Here is a 14,469-nt window from a genome sequence, read left to right as displayed (position 1 = left end):
AGATTTTCTGATGCTTCCATTCATATGGAAAGAGAGAATATTTTGAATGCTGAATAATAAAATGATTATATTTTAAAGCTGCTTTCATTATGTTTGCTATCTGACTTTGGAAGGCATTTAGTTTTTTTTTTTCATTTCTTTCCATCTCCATGGCTTTCTAGGTAAGAGGGTGTTAATATGCCAGTGCAGGCAGCGCACTAAAACACATTGAAAGTAGATTTGCTGCGACATTCGCCAAATATGATTTTAAAAGAAAATTCCATTATTAGCATAATTTCTTATTTACATGTGTTAAAATATGCACACATTGTTAAATAAGAAAATAGATCGCAAAGACTGGGTGTGAAAAAGGACAAACTGACCCATGGTAAGGTTAAGATACAGTGTTATATTACAATAAACATATTATTTGAATTATTTACTGTGAGTTACTGTGAGATCTTTCAAAACAGCTAGATAATGTCTAAGGTGAAAGGAAATATATGCTAGCGTTTCATTACTACAAACATCATTACTACTTTCCGATGTCTTGAGTATGTACAATGTATTTATTTTTCTATTTGGTTGTTTATTTCAGTGGATTGTTTCATGGGAATTGCTGAATGAATAGTCTTGGCTCTACACTGCTTGTCACACACACAGAGACAAAGAATGGAAGAGACAAGCTGTGACTGCTGAGAAAAAGGTAGTGGCACAAAGGGGCAAACAACTGAGATGAGATATATATAAAATGGTCACATTTGGAAGAGAAGGCTGTGAAAGGAATCAGGGACTTAACAATTTTTTGCCTCAGTCAAATGCACTTGACTGCCTTGTTCCCACTGTGCCAACGTAATTCAGCCGAGACTGGATTTCAGTGCCATTGTATCTGTCAACACTGGTCCATTTTGGCCTGGTGCCTAGTATGAGTTGATACTCATCTCAAGAGTCAGTGATATTAGAAAACAAGAAGAGGAACCACACTAGAACACTTTCTCTTTCACAGTAAGGCAGATCAATTTTCAGTAATAAAATTAATGATGAAATAGAGATCCACATACAGTATATTGAATGGCTGGCCTACTTAACACCTGGTTATGTCTAAAGCACTGATCTCCTGTCTAATCTGCAAAAAGCCTACATTTTTGCTCCAGTCATTCAGAAGTCGACACGTGATTCCATTCATTTAATCAATTGATTTTGCTCTTCAACTGATCAGAACCTGCTTGATTAGAATTGACACGTGCAACCATTCTGGCCCATGTGAATATTATTTATGAGATAGCTCTCAGAAAATCACTTCAAATGATCGATCTTTGCTATTTAATCTTTATTCCTTCTTTCCCTCTTTCCCTCTTTCTTTCTTTCTTTCTTTCTTTCTTTCTTTCTTTCTTTCTTTCTTTCTTTCTTTCTATCTTAAAAAATTGTATATTTACACACACACACACACACATATATTATATTTTTTTTTTCACACTGTATGTGTGTGTGTGTGTGTGTGTGTGTGTAAAGTAAAATTGAAAGCACTCTCAAGCACTACGCTTGAATAAAATTATATTTTAGTTGAACAATTTTATTCCAGTGTCATTTGTCCCTTGTGAGTCTTTTTGTCCTTTTATTGCAGAACTTTTCCCAGAAGTGAGAAAGATCAAATTGCATTAAGAGATTTTATCCATTTACACTTAAAGGTCTGCATTTAGTGGCCTGGTCTGATCTCAATTTTTGCTAACATTTGTATTAAAAGCACTGATGTGACAACACACACACAATACACACACACACACACACACACACACACACACACACACACACACACACACACACACTATAACAGCTGGCATTTGATCACAAACTGAACTGATTACACGTCTATTTCACTATGACATCTAGAAGGATATAAACTTTGTTTATATCCTTTACTCTGTGTTTGTTGAACTGGATTCTTACCAAACATGATCTCTGCAGGCAGACAGCTAAGGAGATGTAAAAATATATATAATATATACCTGATAAATGCCATTTTGGTCAAAACCCTACATAATGTTTCATCACTTTCAGCTAGACTTCAACAATAGCGACATCCAAAGGGCTTTCTCAGGCTGCCATAAAAAAGATATCCGTCGTTTCTGCATACAGCTTGCTCATTTCTCTACAAGCTCAAGCCACATCATTCCCAAAATCAAAGAGGTCACACACTGCAGATTGATCTTGAGGCAAGGCATTTCCCATCAGCATTTTTTTCCACTATGCAGTCCTGTCATCAAGGCAGATGGTAAAGAAATAAAGCGGCTTGCTGTGTCCAGATTTAACTATGGATTTCCCGGACTCTATTGATCTGCCCCTCTTGTCTAATGGCACATGCCTCTTGAGTTATGGTGCAGCCTGGAGTTCCTCTGGCATGTAGAGTCTCCACAAGCTTTGAGGCAAACAGCGATTTACTCACGGCTGAGCTTGTGGTCGCCGGCAGGTTACTCGTGTGATTTACTCGCTGGGAAATGGGGCTGAGGGAGCTCTGCTTCTCAAATGCTCGGTCATCAGTCAGTTATCCACCTGAATCAAGTGGCACTCGGCATTGCAGAAGAAAAGCCATTACTCCAGGGAGGAGAGTCATTGCTAAGTCTACGCCCTCATCACTTATGCTTCAATAGGGTACAGACACAATGACAGTCATGCATTAATAATATCAGTTAGAAAATGGAAATAGTAGCAAATGGAAACAGAAGGGATGGAAAAGTCTTATTCATTTATTTATTCATTCATGTAACTGCTTTATCCTTGTTAAGGTCACACCAGAGCCAGAACTTATCCTAGCAATGAATTATGAATGCGTCTGGAATAAAACTCGGATAATACCCCAGTCCATCTAATGCCACCATACACACACACTCATTGACCCCTGGGAATAATTTATCATAGCCAGTCCACCTATAGACATGTTTTGAAAGGTAGGAGGAAACCAGAGAACCTAGAGTAAACTTGTACAGAAACAAGGAGACCATGAGAAACCTCTACACGATCGTGAAGCTGTGTGGCAGCAATGCTCAAGCCAATATTTATAGCTTTTGGAAAAAGAGGGAAAAAGCCTATCAATTGATAGTGAAATAGAAAAGATGTAGCAGTGTAGAAAATCAGTCTGACTGAAATTTAAATGATCTCGATGATGAAAACCTTCACAGACACATTTAAGGGACACATTCCCATTGACTAAAGGTGAAAGCAGTAGTTTGTATCGTCAGCATGTCCAGAACGAACACGGTAGTGTGAAACCACATAAAAGCTAATGAGTTTCAAGGCACTTAAATCAGGTTTGGACAAGTGGTATAAACTATTCTGTTGCATATTGATGGCATTCCTTTAATTTACAGATGTTGGTTCTAACAATAAATCAAACAAAGGGTTACATAATGTCCTTGAAACACCCATCGAATTTGCTGAGAGAAATTGAGTGTATATTCAGTTTAATTACAGTTTAATTAATTTGGAGTGTATTTTTTCTAATTACACATTTTTTTTCAGGCTTTTTGTTTTAGCTGTGTAAGAAGAAAAGAAACAAAAAAAGAGCTGTGCATTAAAAAAAAACACTATTTTCAGCTTGGGTCAATGGCAATTTGCCATCGCCATTTCTCTCCAAAGACTGCGATTGAGCTTTTTCTGCCCAAAATCCATTTCAGCACTTTGTGGGACCTTTGGGTGGGTAAAAGAACAGCCAGATCTTTTCCAACAGCTAGTGTCCTTTGTGCTTTTAGTGCCTCATGCCATTAAGAGGCATGTTTGCTACACAGCTGTTATGGCAGAAAGCTTTTAAATAGTGCTTGGACTTTGACAGCTGAAGCTGGATGTGTTATTAATGGTGCCAAAGGTGGTGCCTGGTTGAAAAATCTGTTTACTGCATAGTGGTATCTCCTTTGTGTCGTTAAAGAGTGAGTCATAAAACAGACATTGGCAACTGTTCTCACAATGTCCCTATGGTTTCAATACCATGTCTTTTACCTAAGTTTATCAGTGCTTTTCTGTATTTATGTGATTCAAGTACATTTAATTAACCATTTTACACACACACACACACACACACACACACACACACACACACACACACACACACACACACACACACACACACACACCTCAGGTTATCTCTACATCTATCGGCGTCACTAAAAGCCCTTGCACTGCCCACCAAGACTCTTCAGACCTCTTCGGATTTGGTGGGCAAAGTGGCAGGTCAGGCTGAAGACTGTTTGCACACCATGGCAGTCTTGCAAGCGTACCAGGCAGACCTACTTAAAGAGATAAACGAGGGAGATAAAAGGAGAGACAATGACATTTTAAAGCTGTGTCATGCTACAGACCTGGCCCTCAGGGCCACTAGAGAGACAGCTAGGGCCATAGGCCGGTCTATGGTAGCCCTGGTATCAGGAGACCAGTTGACAGTTTTCAGTAGGTGAAAAGAGCATGGTCACATAGAGGCGTTACCGAAACGTTGTTGACGCAGCGTCCCGATTCCCTCTGGGAACCATAGTTAAATACGTCACCTAGGGGCGTTTGTAAATAAGCATTCATGCAGAGATTATCCTCTGTTCAGCTAAAAGATGTACTAAGATACAATACTTTTTCCACCATAGCATCCATGCAAGTTAAATTGAAAATTTTATTGGTCAAAAATAATATTATCAACTGAAAAAAAAAAAAAAATCAAGCAAAGAAGCAAGGTAACATTACTAATAAAACTGTCAATAGGTAGCAATATCCTGAATCAATGTAATAAAAAAATAAAAAAATTAAAATCCAGATGGCAACTATTTTTTATTTCTGATTTTATGTCTGGTCTGTCATGTAGACTTGAAACTTGAATCTTGTGTTAAACAAGATTAGTCTCTTTTTTTTTTTTTTTTAATAAACTGTTTTCTACAAAACCACTACGCTTTGTCCCTATGGCTTTTCTGAAAATAAAAGCAGACATAATATGTTTATTTAGTCTGTGTTGAAAGGAAGCAGACAAAGAAATTCTATATGTGAATTTTATTGACCGAAGCAGCACACGGCACAAGCCTTGCATGTCAGGAGGAGTAGAAAATCAATCACTGATCGTTATATTGTACACCTTGCGATGTAAATAGACACATAGTCAACGATTTTCAGCCTAGTTGAAAATAATCAGGTGAGCTAGCTTGCGTGTCCGTGTAGAAGGTTTGATCCACATATTACACCACTTGAGTCACAGATATACCGAGCCCTTCTCTGGCTTCTGTGAATTCTGCAATGGATTTCCTATAGTGTGGTTCTGTGATGGCACTGAGCCTGATCCCTGTAGACAGATTGGCCTGCAAAGACTTTTCAGCACACCTTGCTAGAAGCATCACAATCCAAACTCATTTGTACACCAGGACCTCATGTTAGGCACTTGTCTCCTTGTGTCACTTCCCAGGAAATGGCTAGTGTCTTCTAATTTTTAAACAATTGTCTATCAAATGACCGGAAACCCATCAACACAATAACTCTCATGGTTAGACATTCGACGAAACTTAATAAATCCAGACCAGTGCATGTTATCTGCCTTTTCCGAAGAAAGTTATTTATTTTAACATACACTAAGGAATAAAAAGAACTCGTATAGTATAAGCCTTTGATTTGAGTTCCAGACACAATTACTGCTTCTGTTTGAGCTGCTGTAATAGAATTTGACCAATCAGATTTCAGAATTCAACAACACTTAAATTCAAAAATCTTATAATATATTTTTAAGTGTTATACTATACTTACACTATTTTACATATCGTTCTATTGTACATACCAGGTTTTTTAAACAGATCCTGATATGAACTCAGTCTAACTAAAGGAGTCTCATTAAATTCTTACATTATAATCTTGTATAAAAAAACGTATTATATTCGCATATAACTATTCCAATGTGGCATTTTCCTTAGCGTGCAATTGATGACCTTTTCACGGCTCTTAACCAGTTTCCCAGTGACCGATGAAATCTGGTTACCTCATGCAGGGAAGAGAAATTTATCTCTCACCTCCTCTATTCGGCACAACCAGGTATGCTTGACTGAGGGCTTGCAAGATCCGTCTGCATCAGAGCATTGATGATGTTATCATCACCCAATCATCCATAACTCCTCTAATGAAGGGTTGTTGGACTCCAGACATCATCGGCCTGGCCTCAACAATTTAATTTGTTCCTGAAATAATCAGCATTTGCATAACAAGGAAGGTAAAAACTACCATAGAATAAGATTACAGGTGGTATATGGTGGTCCTAGTATCCTTTCCCAAATGTTCCTCTAATCCCTAAAACACTACAGTAGGTAGAATAGCTACTCTAAATGGCCAATATGTTTGTGTATGCACTGTGATGACCTAGTGTCCCACACAGGGAGTTCCCAGGATAGTCCTAAGATCCATCATGACTCTGGTTGAATGATATAACAAAAAATGGTGCAAAATAAAATGTTTCTACTAAAGTCTATATTTGAGACAATTGAAGGACTGAGTGCTGCCTTTCTGGCTTGCTTTTAGTTGGGTGATTGTTGAAGGCAACTTTCTTATACAGCCAATAAATCAGTGCATCAGCCAGCCTTGGAGGAAACATAGAGTAAAGGGGGAAGAAATTGAACAAATAAATACAGAATTTTATATGTTTCACTTTTGGCATATTTGACGAGTGGTGACAGAGCTCCATCTGGCATAATGGAGACCTTAAGATATCTGTCTGTTTGTCTGAATCTATTTTTGAGAGGCTGCAGGGTGAAGCAACATCTGTCTTAGAATAACAAAAACTATGACATCAATATGAGTCTTAATTTGTAGATAGATAGATAGATAGATAGATAGATAGATAGATAGATAGATAGATAGATAGATAGATAGATAGATAGATAGATAGATAGATAGATAGATAGATAGATAGATAGATAGATCATTTATTTTAGATACATTTTAAGAAATAGTTGTACTGTTTTTCATTTATATATTTATTTATTTCTTTTTGTGTTATTTTTTTTTTTTTCATGTTCTTTTCACCAGTTCATCTAATTCATTACTTCACAAGTTCTTCTAATTATTCTTTGACCTATTTATTAAAATTAACATATTTATCATATCATTTGCATTCTAATGCATATAATGCATATGCAAAAATCATCTATTTAGCTCAGGAAGGTCATCAGGAGATGTATATACTGAATTATAGTTGTAGGTACTATATTATGATGCGGTAAATGTTTTCACCACATCCATTTACAACTCCTTTGACCTTCCAGCCAATCAAAACTAAGTATTAAGACAGACCATAGTATAATTATTGTTATATTCATACATATATTTTCAGAAGTGATATTTAGAATTGAGGAAGCTGTCAGCTCCCTGTAAGTTAGAAAGGAATATATGGTAACCAGAAAAGTATGTATAAGGTATTACAGGGTGTGTACACACTATCGTGTTTCTGTAGGTTTAATCTAAAGTTGATACTCGGTTTAAATCCAGATACTTGTCCTAGCAAGACAGTGAAACCCCCTGTGTGTGTGTGTGTGTGTGTGTGTGTGTGTGTGTGTGTGTGTGTGTGTGTGTGTGTGTGTGTGTGTGTGTACGCTTTGGAAGATTGTCACTATGAATGTTCTTACCTGGCATACAGCAAAATTCCTTGTATATCTTGTATCCATATCGTAAAATCCAAGAAACTGAACCAAATTTGTAAAACTAAATTTCCTCACTCATTGTTTGTTCTACTGTATACCTTTGTGAACGCTTGTGTTTGAGTGTGTGTCTGAGAGACAGAAAGAGAACTTGAGAGCGAGGCTTTTATTACGCATGCATTCCCTGAATATTGCACATTTTTGAACAAATCATAGGCTGTTAGTCTCAGTAAGCTGCAATAACGTGAGGGTCATGCAGAGCACCTGGTTTTCCTGCTCCTTGCGAAATATCTTTAAGTGACAATAAAAGAGAAAATGTAAAAATTTCTAGTACAAAAAAATAATAAAAAGTGCACTAATACAGTCCTTGAACTGTGCCCGAGTGTTAGCTGATTGAGTGATTCATCCTCGGCATCTGCTGGATAGCTGGAATGAGAGCCACATGACCAAATCCTTTGTCAGGAGTTTTTTTGCACATTGTGGGCACTGATTGAATGCTGGTGTTACTGTATTTGCTTCATATTCAGTGTAGGATGAGCATGTAATTAAAATGTACTTGGGTTTGTGTAGATGGAGCAAGTTTCCAAATGTCTGTTCTGCCTTTGTCAGAGCGCGGGAGGCAAAACTATCTGTGGGCAAACGAACCAGTATTTGTCTCAAAAAAAAGGACTAAGTGTGTTTGTGTGGGCTGTGGGAGACAGAGAGTTGGTTTGCGGCTGCTGGTCACAGGTAGTTGCAGTGCGTTCATTAAAATGCACTGCACACTGTCTGTTTGATACATTACAATGCGCACAGGACCCATTTCTGTATTTATCGCACAGTAAAAAAAGCAACCTTGTGGGTTTACAGTACTTTACTAGCAGCAGAGTTGGCAGGTAGGATCAGTAATTAATATTTACTACACTCATACCGTTCCATATGTTCATAGTGTGACATGTTGCATTTTTTGCACTGTAAAAAAATTATTAAATAAATAAAAAGCTATGTTGGCAGTAAAATCCAGTCAAAGTATTGACATACACCAAAAATTATAACATTATGACTCAATTGAATAACACTGATTATCTTTTCATCATGGCACCTGTTCATACAGTGTGTATGATATATTATGCAGCAAGTAAACATTTTTCCTCAAAGTTGATGTTAGAAGCAGGAAAAATGGGCAAGCGTAAGGATTTGAGCGAGTTTGATGAGGGAAAAAATTGTAATGTCTAGACGACTGGGTCTCCAAAACTCCAAAACTGCAGCTCTTGTGGGATGTTCCCGGTCTGCAGTGGTCAGTATCTATCAAAAGTGCTCTAAAGAAGGAACCGGTGAACCAGGGTCATGGGTGCCCGAGACTCATTGATGCACATGGGGAATGATGAACCAAAAGAAAGGTACTGTAGCTCAAATTGCTGAAGAAGTTATATTATATTATAAATAATAATAAATATAATAATAATAAATATAATAATAATACATTTTACTTAAAGTTGTCTTACATGACACTCAAGGACACTTTACACACAATAAAAAACAAATAATTAACAACAGTTGAAAATAGTTGTGGAATTGTGAAATAAAATTTCACATGGATTGGGCAGCGAAGCTAAAAGCTCGAGATCCCATAGTTGCCAAACACATGCGAGGAAGAACAGGCAGGTGCCTGTTTGGTGGCTATAAAGTTATACCTAGTCAGTTTATCTTAGGCCGGCGGTCCCCAACCTTTTTTGCGCCACGGACCGGTTTAATGTCAGACAATATTTCCATGGACCGGTCTGTAAGGTGTAGCGGATAAATACAACAAAATACGACCGGCATAAAAACTGGTATTTTCTAAAGAATATTTGTGTGTGTGATTTTTATTTTTCCTATCTCTTTGCTACTAGCCTGAATTTGCGTGGGTTTTTTTGTTGTTGTTGTTTTGCTCTAAATTTTCTACATTTTTCTTTGTCATTTTTAAACAGTTGTTTGCCATCATCATTAAATTGCGATCCTTACCAGAAACAAATACAAAATATAACAAAATACAGCTTAAAAGACCCAATTTTACTAGCAGCAACAGTGAGTTTCAACATCATAGTAGATTCTACTAGTGTAACCATTTCCTATCTTCCTGTCTGTTCTTCATTACTTAGAAACAGTTAGCTTTCTTAATCAATCACATTAGCAAAGAGGATTGGCAGAAACTTCAATATGGTGTCTGGTGCAGGAGTTGAATAAAGTTATGCAAATTACTATTTGTTTTAATTATTTGTGAATACATAAATGGCTTTCATTTTTCATGTATCTTGCTAAAGGTGTAATTATGAATACCAATATATAAAAGATTAATATTTGGAGCAGTAAATAATAACATGCATTGATTACATACCTACTGTGTACAGTACTGACAAAAATATACATGCGTAATCTACATACATAATACATAGAGTAAAAACACCTTCTCTAACATTTTCTCCCCCTTTTTGCAAATGTCTTTTAAAATCTGTAACTACTAGGATATAATAGGGCCATATTACCATAATAATAGCATTTACTGATGCAGTTCTTCTATATTTTATATTTCAGCTAAATCCGTAAACCTGATATGAGTTACATACATCACGGTTTTTAATGTTTTATTCTAACAGGACTGTCATGTCCAGATCAGTGCAATCAAAGTGAATACATAAAAAAGGGAAAATTGTTATCAATCTTATAATCCCACTGTTCCCATATTTCCAAGAACACATAATATCTATACAATCCATTTTCCAAGAAAGGCCTCATCATGTTCAAAGTAGACTGTGGACTCAGTTATTATAATGAGATACCATATCAGCTCCGGTAATCGAATATGACTATAGTGTATCAGGATTTAGTGCTGCGGGAGAAGAAATCAGACAAAACCAGTGAATGAGAATTAGAAAATGTGATAGCGAAGGGAATCCTGGGTAATAAAATGCAACCTCAGAGACTCTTATGAGACATAATGGGATATAAAAAAGGATTAGAGTGTAATGCAAGAAAGACACCATAATTACGAAGAAGACAAGTCCAAAAGCATTTGATTATGGAGTGAAGCCAGGAATAAAATGTATATACACCGAGATAGACACATTGCTTACTTTATTAGGAACATTTGTTCATGTATGTAGTTATCTAATCAAGCAATAATTGGATATAAGCATAATGCAATAAATCAAGCAGATACAGGTCAAGAGGTTCTATTAATGATCACATTAAATAATAAAATGGGGAGAAATCATCTAATTGGCTTGAGTGGTGGTGCTCAATAAGCTTATTGTTTTCTTTTTATTTCGAAAAATTATAATTCATAATTCGAATTATAAATATCAAGTCTGTTTTATGATGACGTTCAAATAACCATTCTTTACAATCGTGGTGAGCAGAAAAGCATCTAGGAACACACAATACATCACATTTTAGGCAGCAAAAGGCAGCTAAGAACAGGAATCTGAGGTTAAAAACAGCTAAAGAATGGGAAAAGACCAAATAAGATGTATATACACATTTTTTAAATAAAGTTGCACTGGGGAAGCAGAACACTAAGGTCCGGCTGCAGGGGACATGGCTGTTACTCAAGTGTAGTTAACTGCCCAAATTTGCATACCCTTAGGGGGGAAAAATGTAGCAAAATTAATTCAAGATTATATCATTTAAAAGGTTTGCATTTTTATCTCTAAATGTGATATGTGATAAATATTCTCCAGATATGTGTAGGTTCCCTGGTGGTCTAGTGGTTAGAATGCGGCGCTCTCAACGCTGCGGCCTGGGTTTGATCCCCGGTCAGGGAACCCACCCCAGCCACTTTCAGTGCCGGTCCCAAGCCCGGATAAATGGGGCGGGTTGGGTTAGGAAGGACATCCAGCATAAAAACATGTGCCAAATCCGCTGTGGCGACCCCTAACGGGAGAAGCTGAAAGAAAGTATTCTCTAGATATGTGTAACCTACTGTATAGCATAATGTATAACCTACTGTATAACACATTGTAACGATGGGTTACTGGCAGTGCTGTTTTGTGGATCTGTCCTTTTTACACTGTCTTTTGTCTGCACTGTTTGCACACAATGCACTTATCTCTGTGTTTTGTTATGTAGCTCTATGTTGTGTGATGTAGGTCTATGTTGTATGTAGCACCAGGGTTCTGGAGAAACATCTCATTTCACTGTGCACTGAGTCAGCTATATATATATTTGAAATGGCAATAGAAGCTTAGATGATTTCTTCTTCTTCTTCTACTCAATCATTGGCCTTCATAAGCACTGTACTGCAAATCTCTATAGACATCTATTTTCTAATTTACTTTGGATCCTGTTACTTGCAGGGTATATGTGTAGTGAACTGGGAAAACAATCACATCCTGAAGTTTCTACAGAATCTCCTGAACTGTAAAGTGTTTCTTTTTTTATGTCAACCATTTTCAACCATTTAAACTTTTTTTTAAAGGTAAAGCTAAAGAGTTAAAAAAAAATAGTGCTTAAGGTGGCCAGCATTCCAACATGAATAATACATTTTTATTTTGTCAAATTCCATTCTGTTTTATTTAATGTTTTATAAATGTATCGTATAAGTTGTCTAGAGGTTTTTTTTTTTTTTTTGGAGCCTTCAGGTGATTGCCACTTTTTCTCCTTTATTTAGCAAACATTTGACAGTAAACATGTCATTAACATTTATCATAAGATGGCAATGAACAAGTAAAGTGCTCATTAGATTTCTGCCATCATTCACAATAATGAAAGCTAGAACAGGATTGGGTCAAGGATAGGGTCAAGGATAAGAGGTAGTTAGATGCTCATGGAAAATATTAGTTTTCATGTGTTTCTTGAAGGTTGTGAGGGATTCAGTTGTTCGGATGGAGTTAGGTCGCGATTTAGAAAGTGGAACAAAGATGGATTGAAATTATATCCTAAAGAACTAAAGTCATGTCTCCCACAGCTTGAGGGAGAACTCATCAAATGGATTTTTCTATAAATACACTGTACTGTACAAGTTAATACGATCCTAAGTTTATCCTAGAAAGCTCCTTGATCAAAAGTATAAATTATTACAGTGATAATATGATGCCAAGGGCATTCATTTCACAACATCCTTATCTTGTCTTTATTCCTAATGAGGATTCTATGCTACAGCTTTATATGTCACAAAACTATGCATATGAAAGACATCTGCTGCTGAACAATACTTCATTCCTGAGCCAGACAACAATGGCCTGTGCATATATATAAATACTATTCAGATAATCTCCCAGTACTGTAATTTGAAAGGTAAGATAAAGCATGAAAACATGACATGAGTTTGCAACCAAGTGCCAGGTGATTGAACAATCCAATTAGGCACAGCACAAAATCGCAACATGGAGCCATCTTGTGGGGTCACTATTTGAAAGATGGAAGGGAAGGGATCAGATGTAATGGCAGTTTGTTGGCAGGCAGGTGATGGATGATCTCAGAAAGACTATGTTCTTGCAATTTAAAATTCTGAGAATGGAGAAAAATCCTGAGTTTAGTGTGAAATACAAATGGAAGGACTAGATATAGTTTGTATAGGCTTTGGCATTAAACATCTTGGCTGAGTTTATCTCTCTGATTCTGTTACCTGTTTTGTTTAGAAGCTAGATGCAAGCACAAGTCTTACTGTATATATAGGGAAAATCCAAACACTGGAAATTTGTGAAATCCAAGGGTCAATACACATTTAGGCAGAACTGAACCAAGGAGATGCATCATCTAAAACAGAAAATCACGCACAACTCAGACAAAAACGGAAAACAAAAGAAATTAGGCTCATTAAAGAAAAAGGACTCAAGAGGGTATATTAAATTAACTAATCAGGCTTTAAATGGAAAACAGGTAACATAATTGAAAAATAAACATGTTAAGACGGGGCAAAAACAGGACCAAAGCACACCAAAACACTTCACAAAAAAACAGCACACACTGTGCTGGAAAACTCGCCGTGCCCTGTGGGGATTTATGACACCAGCTCTGAAGTTCCCAGAGACGGGTGTGATGATTATTCACCAGTCCCAGGCTGAAAGGCTTCCAGGCATTGTTTTGCCCAGTGGAGAAGAGAGCTGCTTCTATAAGATTTCAAGTCTCGGGGAAGAAAATTCTGTTGTTTGTGTAGTAGCAAGGAGCAGTTCAAAGTATTCAGCCTTCTTGGAGAAAGGTTACCTCTTTGAGATGATATCTTGACAGTGTACAGTACCTCTAACTGATGCTAGAGTGCAACTGGGGAAATTCAAGGTGACAAAGATACTTGGTTTGGATTTTCCAACCTTCTGGATCTGAATCTAAGCATTACAATAAAAGGTAACTTTATTCTAAAGTTAGCTAATCAATTTTGTCATTGTATTAAGACTTCATTTCACATGTCACTACTCACTGGCCATATTCACCAGGAGATTTATATTGCTTGAAAGCATTTGGCAGGAGATTCAGTGGGAGACAATTTTATCTCCAACATCCCTAAGAATATTTTCCTTATACCAAATGATGCCAAAGACTTTGAGTCTGAATGAGTTCAATGCTCAACTACTCAATCATTGAACCTGCTGCAAATAGCTGTGGACGGAAGGATGTCAGTGAATGCCATGGCATAACTCTAGGACATGCTTATGAACAGCAATTGTAAGAGAAGCTATTTAAAAAGGCAGTTAAAGGTGGCTTTAAAGATGTTCTAACATTTACTGCCTAAAGAGGAGGGACAAAAGATCATGCACACAATCTACTGAGCAAACTTTATTTTTATTTACATTTGCAGCATTTGGCAGACACCCTTATCCAGAGCGACTTACAACTGAGCAGGGGAGGGTCTTGGGGCTTTGCTCAAGGGCCCAGCAGTGGCAGCTTGGTGGTGGTGGGA

This window comes from Silurus meridionalis, chromosome 5 (genome assembly GCF_014805685.1).
Source record: "Silurus meridionalis isolate SWU-2019-XX chromosome 5, ASM1480568v1, whole genome shotgun sequence".
NCBI classification, from domain to species: Eukaryota; Metazoa; Chordata; class Actinopteri; order Siluriformes; family Siluridae; genus Silurus; species Silurus meridionalis.
Note: the sequence above shows the minus strand (reverse complement) of the source record.